This window comes from Cervus canadensis, chromosome 21 (genome assembly GCF_019320065.1).
Source record: "Cervus canadensis isolate Bull #8, Minnesota chromosome 21, ASM1932006v1, whole genome shotgun sequence".
Taxonomy (NCBI): domain Eukaryota; kingdom Metazoa; phylum Chordata; class Mammalia; order Artiodactyla; family Cervidae; genus Cervus; species Cervus canadensis.
In genome coordinates, this window is record NC_057406.1 from 58,557,242 (window position 1) to 58,574,346 (window position 17,105).

The window sequence follows — 17,105 nt, forward strand, 5'->3', positions numbered from 1 at the left end:
AGCTGGACAAATAAGGGGGCTTGGGAATCTAGCCAAGGTCCAAGGGTTGGGCAGCATCAAGGTCTGATTGTGGCCCAAGGAGTCTGGCTCCTGAGCCCTCTGTGGCTGGAAGTTCACTCACTCTCCTTGCTACACCACATCTAAGCAGACAGCTCCCTAGCTTCTTGTCACCTTGATGAGAGTGGCTGATTAGAAACCAACCTGGGGAGGTGGTGGGGAAGCGAGAGAGAATGGATGAGAGCATCTCTGATCACATTGACATTCCTGAAATGGCTCCGGCCAGAGTCACTTCTGGGAGGCCTTGAGCAAGGTCCATGGGGATTCTGTTAAGAGGCAGGGAGTAAAGAGTTGCCTCCAGACTCCTATATACACAAAGTAGTTGAAAGCAAGGTCTCAAAGAGATATTTGTAAACATAGGCATCTATAGCAGCAGTATTTACTGTAGCCAAAATGTAGAAGCAAGCCAGTGTCCATTAACAGATGAGTGGATAAACAAAATCTGATATCTGTTTGTGTGTGTGCTAAGTCACTTCAGTCGTGTCTGGCGGTTTGCCACCTCATGCACTGTAGACCACCAGGATCCTCTGTCCATGGGATTCTCCAGGCAAGAATACTGGAGTGCACAAAACAAAACAAAAAAAAAAGAATACTGGAGTGGATTGCCATGCCCTACTCCAGGGGATCTTCCCTACCCAGTGATCGAACCCACATCTCTTATGTCTCCTGCATTGGCAGGTGGGTTCTTTACCACTAACACCACCTGGGAAGCCATATATAGGAAATTCTGAGACAACATGGATGAAAACATTGCTGCAAAATGGATGAAAACATTCTACTTTGTGAAATAAGCCAGACACTAAAAGATAAAAACTGTATGATTATACCTATATGAGCTACCTGGACCCATCAGATTCATAGAGGCAAAAACTAAAATGCTGCTTGCCAAAGATTGAGGGGAAGGGCAAATGGGGAGTTATTGCTGAATGAGGGCAGGGTTTTAGTTTTATGGAAGAAAGTTCTGGAGATGGATGGTGACACAATATAAATGTACTTAATGCCACAGAATTATATGCTTTTTTTTTCTTTATTTTTTTAATATATTTTTTCTTTTTTTTGAGAACTATAAAGTTTTTAAAAACATGTTTATTTGTTTTTGACTGGGCTGGGTCTTCATTGCTGCATGTGGGCTTTCTCTAGTTGTGTTGAGTGGGGGCTACTCTTTACTGCAGAAAGTGGGCTTCTCATTGTTGTGGCTTCTATTATTGTGGCGCACGGGCTCTAGGGTGCACAGGATTCAGTAGTTGCAGTGTGTGGGCTCGGTAGTTGTGGCTCCTGGACTCCAGAGTACAGGTTCATTAGTTGTGGTCTGTGGGCTAGTTGCCGGGTGGCATGTGGGATCTTCCCAGAAACCAGGGATGGAACCGGTGTCCTCTGCATTGCAAGGAGGACTCTTAACCACTGGACCACCAGGGAAGCCCAGACCTATACATTTGAAGATGGTTTAAATGGCAAATTTTATATTATTGCTTTTTACCACAATTAATAATTAATTAATTAAGGGGAAAAGAAGAGTAGTCTCCAAAGACAGCCCACTGTCAAATCCCAATTCTGCCACTCATGTGCTGTGTGACCTTGGGTAAGTTGCTTTCCCTCTCTGTGCCTCAGTTTCCTCGCCTATCAAATAAGGATCATAGTAGCTAGCTCAACAGAATTGTAGTGAGGTTTAAAGCACTTCATACCACTAAAGTCCTCAGAGCTGTGCCTGGAACACTGTAAGCACTCAGTAAGTTTAGCTATTATTATTTTTATACAGTTACTTAGGACTGAGACTAAATGAGAGAAGAAAAATGATGATTCTTTCTTCTTTACAATCCCTGTCTCTTTCCCCAGTTTCCACCAGGCTAAAGACACTAGATTGGGAAATCGCTGGTGGTCCAGTGTTTAGGACTTTGTGCTTTCACTCCCAAAAGCCTGAGTTCCATCCCTGGTCAGGGAACTAAGATCCCACAAGCCTCAAGCCATGACCAATTAAAAAAAAAAAAAAAAAAGACACTGGACTGTGCGCTCAGCCACAGGGTGAACTTGTGGGAAAAATGAATGTCATAGTCAGTCAGCAGAAGGTTTCAACCCAGCCCTTCCATGTGCTGCTGTGCAGCTCACTGGCCTCTCTGTGTCAGATTTGGCCAGCTCACTGACCTCTCTATGTCAGATTTTTCTCTTCTATGAAATGGGTAAACGACTGCCTATCTCACAGGTGAAGTGAGGATTAAGAGAAAGAACGGACCACCCCACACGTGTCCATCCCTCCCTTCTTCCTGGATCCGTGGCGGCGGGTGCAGCTCTGTGTTCCCTCACTTCCCAGGCTGCTCCTGGTTTGTAAAGAACCAGAAAAATGTTGTCTCCAGTGACTGGAACTTCAGTCCACATGACCAGGACAAGCATCATCAACAAAAGGCCACCCACCCTCCAAGGTCTGCAAAAGAGCCCTCTTCCTCCTTTTAGGCCTTCAAATGTGGGCCAGGGAGATGCCCAGGATGATAAATAAAGGAAAAGCAAAAATAAAACCCCCAATGTGTTTATTTTGGGATAAGAGTACATTGCTAAACACAAGCCGCAAAGACTTGTGTACAAAAACCACAAGCCAGGGTGCTGAGCAATGTCCCAGGCTGCAGGGCTGTGGGGAGGGGCTGGGCCAGAGCAGCTGGGCTGGGCCCAGGAGGCAGGACCAGGCCCCGGCTGTGGCAGCCCTCCAGGGCACCCTGGTACCTTGACGTCCAGGAGCTCAGGATTTCTCACACTCCAGACCACATAGCCTGGCAAACTGCATGGACACTCGTGGTGTCCCCTCGCTGCTGTTCTGCCTTGGCCCCTCTCCTCTGTAGGGCCCCCTCTGCCCACCCCACCCACCTTAGTCCCACTGACTCCAGCTCACCCGCTGTGTTTAGACATCATCTCCGTGTTTAGACACCATCTCTGCTGGCAAACCGTGAGTGACCCCACCGCCACCACCACCCAGACTCCATAACCCCAGTGTTCATCTCTATCACAGCTGTTCTATGATGTGTTGCAATTTTTGTGTACTTGCTTTTCTACTAAGCTGCAAGCACTTAAGCGTAGGAATAGTATAATGATCAGGGACATGAATTTGAACCCAAATTGCCATGGCTTGAATTCTAGCTTTCCAACCCTGTGACCTTGGATATTTGAATCAATCTCCTATGCCTCAGTATTTCCTTCTCTAAGTTGGAGATGATAATGACAGTGCCTGCCTTATGGAGATTCTGCTGATTGCTGAGTATGTCTGTTCCAGTTTTGCATTCCAGAACTGGGAAAACAACAACAGAATGGGTTTCTGGGACCCATTTAGCCAAGCATGGAACAAACCTGAACAAACCTCCATTGATCACTATAAGCCCTTACCCTGGTTGTGGACCGTTGTGACATTTTGGGTCTCCTGGAATTAGGGTCAATTCAGAGCCAAAAAAGTCTGATTATTTCCCTCTCCTTAACACACTGTCACCCTGGTCAATGTCTGGAAGTCCCTTTGGGGGAAGGCTGGGAGAAAGATAAAGAGGGTAACTCTTTGATAGTGTAGTGGGGTCCCTCCTCAAGGTGAACTGGTACCCTCTTCATTCCAGCTGTCTGGGTCTGTAAACTGGTTCAAGGCCGGGAGTTGGTCGAGGGTGACAATTGTTTTGGTGACTTGCGTTAGGCTGTGTTCACTTGAGCAGGAATTCTGCCACTTATATAGATCAAGCAACATTTAGTAGACTGCCCATCCATTATTTCTAGGGATGCGGTGATCAACTAGCCAAGGCCACAAGTCTCTGCGAGTTTAATTGGATTTGAATGGATTGATGTAAGTGAAGCACTAGGATAGTCCCTGCCTGCTATGATGCATGCAAAATAGAAGCCCTCCTTATCATTGCCAGTCGTCTTTATGCTCCCTGTGCCTGGCAGCAAGCAGATACCTGGTCAATGACTACAGAATAGGGTGAGGGGTGAATGGGTCCATGGTCCAAGGGCAGCTGGAGTCTCCACTCAAGACATAAGCTGACTTGACCTGTGATTCAGGTAAGACTGGAAGTTCTGGGGCATCCAACATGGTCCCACCTGCATGGGTCCCAGAGGAGTTCTGGGAAAGAACTCACTGGAAGATAAAAGAGAGTCCAAGGACTTCTCTGGACATCCAGTGGTTAAGACTTTGCCTTCCAGTGCAGGCAATGCAGGTTCAATCCCTGGTCAGGGAACTAAGATCCCACAGATCTGGGGCCAAAAAACCAAAAGCATAAAACAGAAGCAGTATTGTAACAAATTCAGTAAAGACTTTTAAAATGCTTTATATGTTTTTAAAAAATCTTTAGGGAAAAAAAAAGAGTCCAAACATGGAAGGCTGGTTTGAGGGCATCAGGCCAAGGTCAGAAGGGAGAATTAAGAACACAGAGCAGCCTGGGGTGTGACCCTCAGATGATCTCTACTAGACTTAGTTATTTGTTTTTATTTAGCTTCTATGGACCACCAGCTACATGGTGTTGACATACTTTCAGGGTGTAGCAATTCATCTCTGTAGTTTATTTAAGACTCCTTTCTTATTCATTTTATATTTTCTTTCTTCCCTGATTTACCCTCCCATTCACTTTCCCCAAATATGTATCAGTCTTGTAAATTTCCTTGTAAGGATTTCTTGCATGCATTTTAATTTTCAGAAATGACATTTTGGTCTCTTTACTACTTTATGGTCTACCTCTCAGCAAGGTTGTATGTACACTAGATGGTGTTTCTTGCTGCTGCTCCAATATCCCCAGCCTGGATCTGCAACATTTTGCTACTAGTTAAGGCTGCAATGAACTTCCCTACCCAACTTCTCTTAGGGATTTTTAGGAGAGTTTCTCTGAGATGATTACCCAGAAATAAGATGTCTGAGTGACAAGGTGTGCCTGGATTTAATTTTGCCAAATATTGCCTGGTATTTCCAGAGTGGCTGCGTGAATTCACATGTCCACAGTGGTACTTGGGGTCTCCCAATTCCTCACATTGTCACCAACACTTGAGAGTATTGACCTTTCTGATCTGTGGTGTGTGCAAAAGTGATATCTCACTATTTTAAAGTTTTGTTTTTTTTTTTCTGGCCAAGCTGTGCGGCATGTGGGATCCTAGCTCCTCAACCAAGAATAGACCCTGTGCTCCTTGCTTTAGAAGCTCAGAGTCCAAACCGCTGGACTGCCAGGGAAGTCACTATATCTCACTGTTTTAATCATTGTTAACTTAGAATCTGTCTTCTCTGCTGAACTGTAAGTCCGTGAGGGTGGTAGGCCCACACAGAAGGTATATCTGTGGCCTTAGCATCCTGACCAGTGCCTGCCATGTATGAGGCACTTCGATTTCTACCTTTGAACAGATGAGTGGATTACTACCACATACAGCCCTCCTGAGCTCAAGCTTGATTCCTGGGGATGGGAGAGGGGTGACTGAGCCAAACAGGAAGAGCTGTTTATTGAAGTCTCAGAAGTCACTGGCCAAAAGGAAATTCCCTTGAGACTCCCATACACAGCTGGAGGAATGCAAAAGAGCGAACGTTCCCACAGAGCCAAAGAAAAGCCAGAGGTTGTGGAGAGTAGTGTCTCTGTTCATCGAGAAAACACAGGCTCTGCTGAGATCCCAGAAGACTCTGGCAGGAGCTGCCAGGGCAGAGTCCCCACAGACAGAATTGAATGTCAGAGAAAAACAGGACATTTGCTGCTGGGTGGTTGGAGTAAAGGGGACTTTTCTTATGTGTTGTTATTATTATTTTTAAAATTTGAGATGAAAAGGAAGTCACATGCTTCTGAACTGTTTGGACCAAAAGTCTCCCTGTGAGGCCTGCACAGACCACCATCCTGTCCCGAGTCTAGGAGATGCTTTTCTGCTGGAAGCCTCAGTTTCCTCATTTGTAAAGTGGGTACAATAATGGAGCCCACCTTATTGCCCAGCTTGCAGTAAGCCTGGCTTTGGGAGACTTCTCTAAGGCTCATGTTTGGCACTAATGAGGGCCACGAGCATGGCAAAAGGCAGGCAGCCTGGCCTCCCTATGGCCTCACTTTTCTGGCTCCCTCTTGTGACTTCTGTATCTACATAATGCTCACTCATTCAGTTGGCAAACTCCCATAGGAGCACTGAGGACGCAGTGACAAACCAGACCCACTCCCGCCCTGGAGAGGCCTGCAGACACAGCGCAGAACGATGACATTGTGATGAAGGACCACACAAACATCCACTCTGTCCCTTTAGTTCTGTTGGACTGTCACTTTTCTCACCGACAAAATGGGACTCACAGAGTTGTTTACAGGTTCAAATAAGATAATGGACCAGTGGGAAAGAAACTTCCAGACTGCTAAATGCTTCTAAACAGATGGCCCAGACTGTATTAGGAAAGCAGAGATCTACTTACAGTGTTGCTCAAGATTTGTGTGCTCTCTCTCCTGGGCACTTTAAAATCTAACAGCTGAAAGAAGCTTTCAAGGAAAGGAATGATGCTCTTAGCTGATCCCGGGGTGGGGGCAGTGGGGAGTGGAGGACGGGACTCCAGTTTAGTTGCTCATCCTTGCTGCTATTGGTTATCTAGTCACTAAGTCGTGTCTGACTCTTTGCAACCCCATGGACTATAGCCCGCAAAGCTCCTCTGTCCATGGGATTTGCCAGGCAAGAATACTGGAGTAGATTGCCATTTCCTTCTCTGGGGGATCTTGCTGACTCAGGGATCAATCCAGTGTCTCCTGCATTGGCAGACGGAGTCTTTACCGCTTTCCACCAGGAGAGCCCTTGGTTGCTCCTTTTGTTTTTGAAACTGACAGGACCCGTCTGAGTGATGGGAGGGTCAGGAGCAGAAGCTGGTGGAACCCAATTACTATCTTCCTCTCTCAGCCCAGAGGTCAGGGAGCTGAGGGGGGTGGGGACATAAAGCTCACTGTGTCAGCAAAGGGACCTTGTTAGTGAGAGGACAGCAAAGAGCGTGGAAAACATTGTTGCTTTGATATGACAGAGATGTATTTCCTTCTCACATAATGATCCTGGGAGGTGGTCCAGGGCTGGCACAGCTGGGCACCCAGGCTCCTTCTACTTTGTTGCTCAGCCATGACCCGGGGCTTTGCATTATTCTTGCAGGTTTGACTTCAAAATGGTAATCCGCTTGTCATTCCAGATTAAGGGAAGAGAGGCAGAGGGGAGGGGCTGTCACATTCCTTTCCTATTAAGGGCATGTGGAGCCAGACTCCAAGATTCTCACCATGATCTCTGCTTCTGCTGTGAGTGCTCCTGAGCACACATCGAACAGGAATGACCTCTGTAACTAACAGGATATCATGGAAACATGGAATATGACTTTTCAGACAAGGTTATAAAAGACATTGCAGCTTCCGCCTTGCTCTCTCTCAGATCACTCGCTCTGGGGGAAGCCAGCAGCTGTGTCCTTTGGAGAGGCTCACAAGGTGAGGAACCGAGGCCTTCCACCAACAGCAGCATGAGGCAAGCATCTTGTAAGTAGATCCTCCAACTCCAGAGAAGCCCACTGCAGACTCCGCCAACACCTTGACAGCAACTTCATAAGAGGCTCTGAGCCAGGACCTTGCAGCTAAGCCATTAATAAACTGACTCACAGGAACTGTATGGGAAAATAAAGGTCTACTGTTTTAAGCTGCCAAGAGTAGGAGAAATGTGTTACTCAGTACAAGCTAACTAGGGCTTCCCTGAACTTATATGCAGGGTACAGCATGTGAAATGCTGGGCTGGATGAAGCATAAGCTGAATCAAGATTGCCGGCAGAAATATCAATAACCTCAAATATGCAGATGACACCACTCTTATGGCAGAAAGAGAAGAGGAACTAAAGAGCCTCTTGACGAAGGTGAAAGAGGAAAGTGAAAAGGCTAGCCTAAAACTCAACTTTCAAAAAACTAAGATCATGGAATCTGGTCTCATTACTTCAAGGCAAATAGATGGAGAAACAACGGAAACAGTGACAGACTTTATTTTCTTGAGCTCCATAATCACTGCAGATGGTGACTTCAGTCATGAAATTAAAAGACACTTGCTCCTTGGAAGAAAAGCTATGACCAACCTAGACAGCATGTTAAAAAGCAGAGACAAGCTTTTCCGTTAAGTGGCCTGAGGTGACCTCTAAAATCCGTGCACTATTCCCTCATCCCAGAAAACCCCACAAAATCATGCAAATCAAGAGGTTCAAATCTTCATGTTCACTTTAAGAACACTCGTGAAACTGCCCAGGCCATAAAGGGTATGCATATCTGAAAAGCCAGCAAACATCTGAAGGATGTCACTTTAAAGAAGCAATGTGTGCCATGCCGTCGTTACAACAGTGGAGTTGGTAGGTGTGCACAGGCCAGTGGGGCTGGATGCAGGGTCACTGGCCCAAAAAGAGTGCTGAATTTTTACTGCACATGCTCAAAAATGCAGAGAGTAATGTTGGACTTAAGGTTTAGATGTAGATTCTCTGGCCATTGAGCACATCCAGGTGAACAAACCCCCAAGATGCCATCCAGGACTTACAGAGCTCATGGTCAGATCAACCCCTACATGAGCTCTCCCTGCCACATTGAGATGATCCTTACTCTAGATTTTCATAAACCAGAAGAGGAGGTGGCACAGAAGAAAAAGATATCCCAGAAGAAACTGAAGCAACAAAAACTTATGGCCCGGGAATGAATGCCACAAAAAAACAAATGCAAATAAAAGTTTTAAAAAAAGCAGAGACATTACTTTGCCAACAAAGGTCCGTTTAGTCAAAGCTATGGGTTTTCCAGTTGCTATGTATGGATGTGAGTTGGACCATAAAGAAGGCTGAACGTCGAACAACTGATGCTTTAAACTGTGGTGTTGGAGAAGACTCTTGAGAGTCCCTTGGACTACAAGGAGATCAAACCAGTCAATCCTAAAGGAAATCAGTCCTGAATATTAATTGGGAAGACTAATGCTGAAACTGAAGCTCCAATACCTTGGCCACCTGATGTGAAGAGTTGACTTACTAGAAAAGACCCTGATGCTGGGAAAGATTGAAGGCAGGAGGATAAGGTGCAAGAGAGAATGAGCTGGTTAGATGACATCACCAACTCAATGGGCATGAGTTTGAGCCAACTCCAGGAGATGGTAAAGGACAGGGAATCCTGGTGTGCTGCAGTCCATGGGGTCTCAGAGTCGGACACAACTTAGTGACTGAACAACGACAACTAGCTAACTAGTGTAAGTTCCCACCAGAAGTTGCACTCATCATTTTCACTCACACCTATTGGCCTTAACCTAGCTACATGGTCAGGTGTGACTGCAAGGGAGTCTGGGAAATTGGCATTTCCTGTGTGTCCAGTTAAGACTTTGATGACTTCGGTCCTTAACTTAATCACATCTGTCAAGGTCCTCTTGCCATGTAAGGTCACATATTCACAAGTTCCAGAGATAAGGACATGGACATCTTTGGGAAACATTATTCCACCTCCCACAAGGCAGAAGCTTGTATGTGAGTGTTCATAGCAGCAGTTTTATTCATGATAGTCCAAAAATGGCCAAATGTCCCTCCATGGATATGTGTGCTGCTTGATTCCAATTATACGATACCTGTGAATGAAAATCACTCTAGCGATGGAGCATGAAGGTTGCCAGGGGGTAGAAATGAGCGATAGTGGTGGCTGTAAAGGAGAGTCATGTGGTGATGGTACAGTTAAGTATGTATTTTAAAAATATTTATTTGTTTATTTTTGACTGTGCTGGGTCTCTATAGTTGCATCACGCAGAAGCTACTCTCCAGTTGAGGCACATGGACTTCTCTTGTTGCAGAGCATGGGCTCTAGGGCTTGTGGGCTTCAGTAGTTACAGCATTCAGACTTAGTTGCCCTGAGTCATGTGGGATCTTTCTGGACCAGGGATCGAACCCATGTCCCTTGCATTGGCAGGCAGATTCCTAACCACTGGACCACCAGAGAAGCCAACAATTAAGTATCTTGATTGTGGTGGTGGCTGCATGAAACTACACCTGCGAAAAATTGCAGACAGTTATACACAGTGGGCCGCCCCGTTGGCTCAGACAGTAAACAGTCTGCAATGCATGAGACCCGGGTTCGATCCCTGGATCGGGACGGTCCCCTGAAGAAGGAAATGGCAATCCGCTCCAGTACTCTTGCCTGGAAAATCCCATGAATGGAGGTGCCTGGAAGGCTACAGTCCATGGGGTCTCAAAGAGTCGGACACAACTGAGCAACTAACACTTTCACATACATGAATGCATGTCAAATCTGAATAAGCTCTGTGGATTGTAGTAACATCAGCTTCCTGGTTTTGATAATATACTCTAGTTATGCAAGATCTTAGCGAGGGGGGAGGCTGGGTGAATCTCTAATTATTTCAAAATTCAACGTTAAAGAAAAAAGAGTATGGGACTTCCAGACCAGAGACCTGGTTTCTGGGTTCTCGTCCTGGTTCTTTCCTTCTTGTGCTTTAGGCCAATCCCTTGCCATCTCAAGGACTATCAGCCCATCTGTGAAACGGGGGTTTGGCTTATATCTTACAAAGTTTTCTGTTTCACAGAAAACCCTTTGTCCAGAAGATCTGACACTGCGGCAGGCACCCTGAGCACCCCAATATTGTGAACTCCAGTGGGATTTACTTACTACCTGTAAATTCCACTGCAAGGCTCCCCTGAGCTCAGGGGAAGGCTGGAAGTGCCAATAAACAAATGCCCTCTGATGGGAATTGGTAGTTAAACAGTCCAGCCCCCTGAGTTCTTGGAAGGCTGGCAGGGAGGTCCTCATTCTACACTGGCACCTGGTGATCCCCAGTTGCCTGGCTTGATAGCAGGTACTTTATAGTTTGTCTTGTCTTCTCTGGGCTTCCTTTGTGGCTCAGCTGGTAAAGAATCCACCTGCAATGTGGGAGACCTGAGTTCAGTTCCTGGGTGGGGAAGATCCCTTGAAGAAGGAAATGGCAACCCGCTCCAGTATTCTTGCATGGAAAATCCCCTGGATGGAGGAGCCTGGTAGGCTACAGTCCATGGGGTCGCAAATAGTCAGACATGACTGAGCGACTTCACTTTGTCTTCTCTGTCTCACTCTCACCCAAGTTGCCTGGGAACACAATCCAAGCAACTGATGGGTATTCAGATCCTCATCTTAGCATCTCCGTCTGCTTCCAGCCAAGTCAGGAACCCATAGAGGGAAAGCAATAAGACCTGAGTGTGAGGGAGAGCAGTGTCCTGTGGAGACCTCCATGGAGGGGTGGGCCTGCACCTGGATCTTGTGGGAGAGTTGAAAAGGGAGGGAGTAAACAGGAACCCCTGGAACCATGGCGGCAGAAGGCAGGGCCTGTGATAATAACTTGCTGTGCCATCCTCCGAGCTGACCGAGTCACTTGGGGCAGTTCTCTCCGTATCTTTCCTTTTCACAGGACCATGTTCCTCTTTTGACCAAGAAATTGACCCAAAAAGGACTGTGGTCACTTTCTTATCAGGCCTGTGGTAGAGGCCCAGGATGCCTACATCAACCCCTTCTCCAGCTCCCATGGCTTCAAGCACCTTCTCCAAGGAGGACACCCAACTCCACTCGGGGCCACCAAAGAGCACCCCAAAAACTTTAAGCCAGATGCAGGAGCCTTAGGTGGTACCCTGAGGTTAGGTCCCAATGCCTGCAGTGCTGGGAGAGAATACTCCCAGGACTGCAGCTGGGAGGCAGTCCAGCTGGGAGGCAGTCCAGCTGCTGACTTGCGAAGCAGCCTCTCCCTAGTGTCTTCATCCTTCTGAGTCTCTGTCTCGCCAACAGCATCCACACAGCAGGGTCACAGGACAGATATGTGAAAGGGTTTCAGAAACCAGAGACCAGGAACTTCCCTGGAGGTCCAGTGGTTGGGACTCTGCGCAAAGGGCATGGGTTCAATCCCCAGTCAGGGAACTAGGTCCCACATGCTGAGGGCCACCATGAAGACCTAGCACAGCCAAAAGTTTTTTAAAGAATTCTTTAAAAAAAGAGGATTAACGGGCATTTTTGTTCAATTTCCTGCCTCTGTGCACTGTGACTCTTCTTCACGGCCGCACAAAACCTTCAGTAAAATCTCATCACTCACTAAAATCTCACGGAGCTGTTTGTGCCTGTGGGAGGAGACAGGAGACCCCTGAAAGCTCCTTCCAGGTCAGCACACAGATGAGAGCAATAGCTCCTTGGGGCTCAGTCACATTCAGGAGAGCAAAGTTCAGAGAGGGGCAGTCATCTGCCTGAGGTCACCCAGCAAGTACATTCCTTAGAGTCTGGATTTGAACCTGGCTACAGTCCATGGGGTCACAAAGAGTCAGCACAACTGAGGGACTAAGCGCAGTGGCTTGCCCTCAAAGCCCAGACTCTTTCCACAACAAAGCCTGAATGGTTGGTTTATATACACATTCTTTTAAAAATTATTTTTTGTTCTGCTTTATCACAGGATATTGGCTACAGTTCCCTGTGCTATACTGTAGGGCTTTGTTGTTTATCCATTCTCTGTATACTGGTCTTTATACCTGCTAATCACAGACTCCCAGTTCATCCCTCCCCTACAGCCCCTCCCTCCTGACCACCATGCGTGTTCTCTGTATCTGTGAGTTGGTTTCCATCTTGCAAATAAATTCATTTGTGTCATATTTTAGATTCCACATGTAAGTAATATCATATATTTGTCTTTCTCTGACTTCACTTAATATGATAATCTCTAAGTCCATCCATGTTACTGCAAATGTCATGATTTCATTTTTTAATGGCTGAGTAGTATTCCATTGTGCATGTGTGTGTGTGTGTGTGTGTGTGTGTATAAAACTTATGGTTATATAACTTATGGTTAACTTATGGTTAGGACTTCCCTGGTGGCTCAGATGGTAAAGCATCTGTCTACAATGTGGGAGACCCGGGTTCAATCCCTGGGTTGGGAAGATCCCCTGGAGAAGGAAATGGCAACCCACTCCAGTCCTATTGGCTGGAAAATCCCATGGATGGAGGAGCCTGGTAGGCTACAGTCCATGGGGTCACAAAGAGTCGGACACGACTGAGTGATTAAACTGAACTTATGGTTATCACCAAAGGGGAAGGGGCATGGAGGGATAAATTAGGAGTTTGGGATTAGCAGACACACACTACTATACATAAAAGAGAGAAACAACAAAGTCTTACTGTATAGCACAGGGAACTATATTTAATTCTTGTAATAAACTATAATGGAGAAAAAAAAATTTCTGGATGTGCTTGGGGAAGGGTGGGCAGGGGCTTTCCCAATGGTCTGTTACAAGTCAGAGCCCCAGGGGCACACTTCCCCATGGCTTGTGAGAGCTGACCACTTCCCCCGGGGCCCAGCTAGCTTCTTCCAGGCTCTATGACTGGACTGGTACTGACCAGGCCATCAGTGGCCGTGACGGTGATGTTTATTGGTCAGCTTGATGTGGTGCTAACCCTAGGCCTGAAGCCTCACAGCAAAGACACAAAGAAAATCTGCAAGGCTGGAGGGATTCAGCTGTTTTCTCTGGGCTTCGCCTGCCGGGTCTGTTTCTCTGGAGGTTTCTGTCTGTCTCTTTGTCTAAGTCTCTCTTTTTCTCACACCTCTTAGCACTTTGTGTCTCACTTGCTTTCCCTCTTCTGTCTCTCTTGTTTCTCGCATCTTCCTCCCTGCATCTCACGCTCTCCCACCTCCTGTCACTTCTGTCTCTGGTTCTCTCCTCCTCCTTCTTTTCACTTTCTCTCCTGGGTCCCTCCACCTCCCTTCCCTCTGTCCCAGCCTCCCCTCCTCACTGCCCCTTGTCCTCTCTCTCCCCCATGCTCCTCCTGCTCCTTCCTCCCCCTCTGCGTCCCCTCCCCCCTAGACCCGGGCAGCCTCTCGAGGCTCCCCAGGGGCCCAGCAGGAAGCAGAGTTTCCCCTCTGACCCTGTCAGCTGGCCTTGGGGGCTGTAGTGTCCCTCCTATCCGCTCCACTCAGGCAGCCTGAGCAGCTTCCCGGGGCTCAGGATGGACTTTCTCACTTTTGAGGGGCTCAGAAGACAACCTTTACCAGGAAAGTGGAGAGCAGGGGGCTGGGCTGGGGCTGGGGGATCTGGGGAAGAACTCCAAGTTCCCTGAGCACCTCCTGGGTGTTGGCACTGCATTGGGTCCAGAGGGCGGGAGAGCATCAAAGGTCACAGTCTCCTTCCAGGAAGACAGAGGACACATAAGGACAAGGGGCCAGGGGGCAGGGTGGCAAGAATTGATCAAAGCCTGAGGGGAAAGAGCAATCTCTGCAGAGGTGGGGGCTTCCAGGCCAGCCGGAGGGAAATAGAACCACTCCCACAGATTTGCACAGTATATTTTTAGATCCACTGGATGACCGTTAGAAGAGGTGGTGTGCTGTGTTAGAAAGCATCCAAGGGTCAGAGGTCTGGTTTCCAATTTAATTTCCAGCTTGCTGCATGCATGACCTTGGACATGCCCCATAACCTCTCCCAGCGTGCTTTCTTCATGTATGAAGTTGGTGCAAAAGACCTGCTCACCGCAATGTTAACGGAGTAGGTAGGGGATTAAAGGAGAGGTTATTGGAGAGAGCGCAGGGCCTTGACCCTTAAACCTTGACCCTGAAACCACTTCTTCTTTGCCTCCTGGGTACCCTCTGTCCAACCGTGGTGACAAGGCTGTGAAGTCCCTACAAAATATCGCTTGTATTTGCTGTCTTTCCTAGGCTCTGCTCTGCATCTGCCCCCTTCCCTGATCTCCTTGTTTCATAGGGACCTTTTTTAAAAAAGTATTTTATTGAAGTATAGTTGATTTACAATTTGTGGTAATTTCTGCTGTATAGCAAAGTGATTGTTTTATTCATACACACACACACACATATATATTATTTTTCATATTCTTTTTTTTTTCTTTCTTTTTCATATTCTTATCCGTGATGGTTCATCACAGGATACTAAGTACAGTTCCCTGCACCATACAGTAGGGCCTTGATGTTTATCCATTCTCTACATACACACTTGTGTCTGCTAATTCCAAACTCCCAATCCATCCCTTCCCCATCCCACTTCCCCCACCCTCTGGGCAACACAAATCTGTCCTCAGAGGGATCTTTTATATGGGAGCAGCCCAAGCAGCATCAGGACCACCTGGGAACTTGTCAGGGCACTTAGTTACTTAGTTAGTTAGGTCCCTCCCCAGACTAACTAAGGCAGAAACTCTAGGTGAGCACCTTCAGGCTTTAAGGAGCCTTCGAGGGGCTTCTAATGTTCGGGCAAGTTTGAGAACTCTGGGATGGAGCATCTTCTCAAGGACCTCCACCTCAAGGTAGATCCGGTAATAGTTCCCCCGTGGCCCGGGTGAAGTTGTGAGGCTCAGGGAGGCAACTGGCTCACCTAAGGTCACACAGGTAGATGATAGAGCTCAGGTTGGGATCCGAGAAAAGTCAATCCTCTTTCCACATCACCCTGCACCTCCACCCTGGACACCTCCCTTCCCAGTGCCACCTGGACACAGTGCCCAGGGCTCAGGTACTTCTGGGGGGAGCTCCATCCAGCCACTCTCTAGGCATAGCCCTGCCCAGGGACCTCTCCTTCTTCACCTGTTATTTGGTGCAGGGCCCTGCATTCTCAGGGTCTGATAACTAATTTATACTCAAGTAGAAATGACTGATAATGCCTGCAGAGGTACCTCCTGTTTTTTAGGGGATGCTCCTGGTAACCAGGAGGAAAGAAAGCTCATGGGGGGGCTTCCAGGTTCCTTGTTAGAAACATGTGTATGTTTTGGTGGGAGGGCCATGGACCCCTGAGCACAGGCCGAGCGGTGTCCTGGAAACAGCACAGGCCCTGCCATTGCTGGGTCATCGCTGCCTACGGGCCTCGGGCATTTCCTTAAACCTTCATTTGCTTACTCATAAATAGGCAGGAGTCCTACCTCCTGCTCCCTTGGGAGGGCCCGTGAGATAGCCTTTATCAGGTGGCCCTCCCTTCCCCAGGTTGCCCTGGCAGGCTGCTGTGAGTGGAGCCCAACCAGGGCAGGGCACCCCAGGTTATAAAGTAGGGACCCTTCCTGGGACAGCACTTAGTACCACCCGTCTGCACTCCCTGCCAAAGGACTGCCTGGGGTCTGAGTGCCTGCAATCCCTGTTTCTGGAAGCCTTCCCCAGTGCCGGCCTGAGCTGCAGCACTGTGGGAAGCAGTGCGGACTGTGGAGAGGGCCCTGGGCTGGGAGTCAGGGGCCCGCATCCTGGCTATGGCTTTCCTGGCAACTCTCTGTGTGACCTGGACAATTCCCTGTCTCTCTCTGGGCCTGAAACCTCATCTGAAAAATGAGAGTGAGATGTAAGGATGCATAAAGACCCTTCCCACGTAGGCTGTGTAACCATTCCCTAGCCGCCCTGCCTGTGCCCCAGGCATGGTCATGAGCAGAGCCTCCCACGCAGCCTCCGTGAGATGTGCTATTTTCTCCCCTGTGTAAGTGCTTTGACGGAAGGCCCCTGTGTTTGTGATCTGCCTTCTTTGATCTGCCTTCACCCTTGCACTTAGCTCTGAGCTCTGTACATCACTTTGCTCACTAAGGACCTACTGATTAATTCCCAAAGACCCTGGCTTTGCTTCAGAAGAGTACTTTTTCCCGAGGTACCACCTCCTCCAAGAAGCCTTCCCTGATGGCATCTCCCTGCAGACACACATATAGAATGACCCTCCACCCCACCCCTACAATAATCTGCCTGCAATACAGGAAATATGGGTTCCATCCCTGGGTTGGGAAGATCCTCTGTAGAAGGAAATGGCTACCTACTCCAGTATTCTTGCCTAAGAATTCCCAAGGACAGAGGAGCCTGGCGGGCTACCGTCCATGGGATCGCAAAGAGTTGGACACAACTGAGCGACTAACACTACTAAACATGAAGGACTTCCCTGCGGTTCAGTGGCTGAGACTCTGAGCTCCCAGTGCAGGGGGCCCAGGTTTGATCCCTGGTCTGGGAACTATACCCCACTTGCTACAACTAAGAGTTTATTTTTTGTGTGTGTCAAAACTAAAGATACCCCATGCCATAATTAAGACCCAGTGTAGCCAAGTAAATAAATAAATAAATCTTAAAAAAAAAAAAGGTATAAACTTGAGGAAGATTTAAAAAGA

At 47.7% G+C, this 17,105-nt stretch overlaps 1 long non-coding RNA gene across 1 annotated transcript in view; it reads left to right on the forward strand.

Moving 5' to 3' along the window:
- Positions 1-8,290, forward strand: part of LOC122423215 — a 28,523-nt gene extending 20,233 nt beyond the window's left edge. Inside the window, exon 3 of the long non-coding RNA XR_006264106.1 lies at positions 8,183-8,290. This is a non-coding gene — a long non-coding RNA (uncharacterized LOC122423215). The remainder of the gene's footprint in view (positions 1-8,182) is intronic.
- Positions 8,291-17,105: the final 8,815 nt, after the last annotated feature.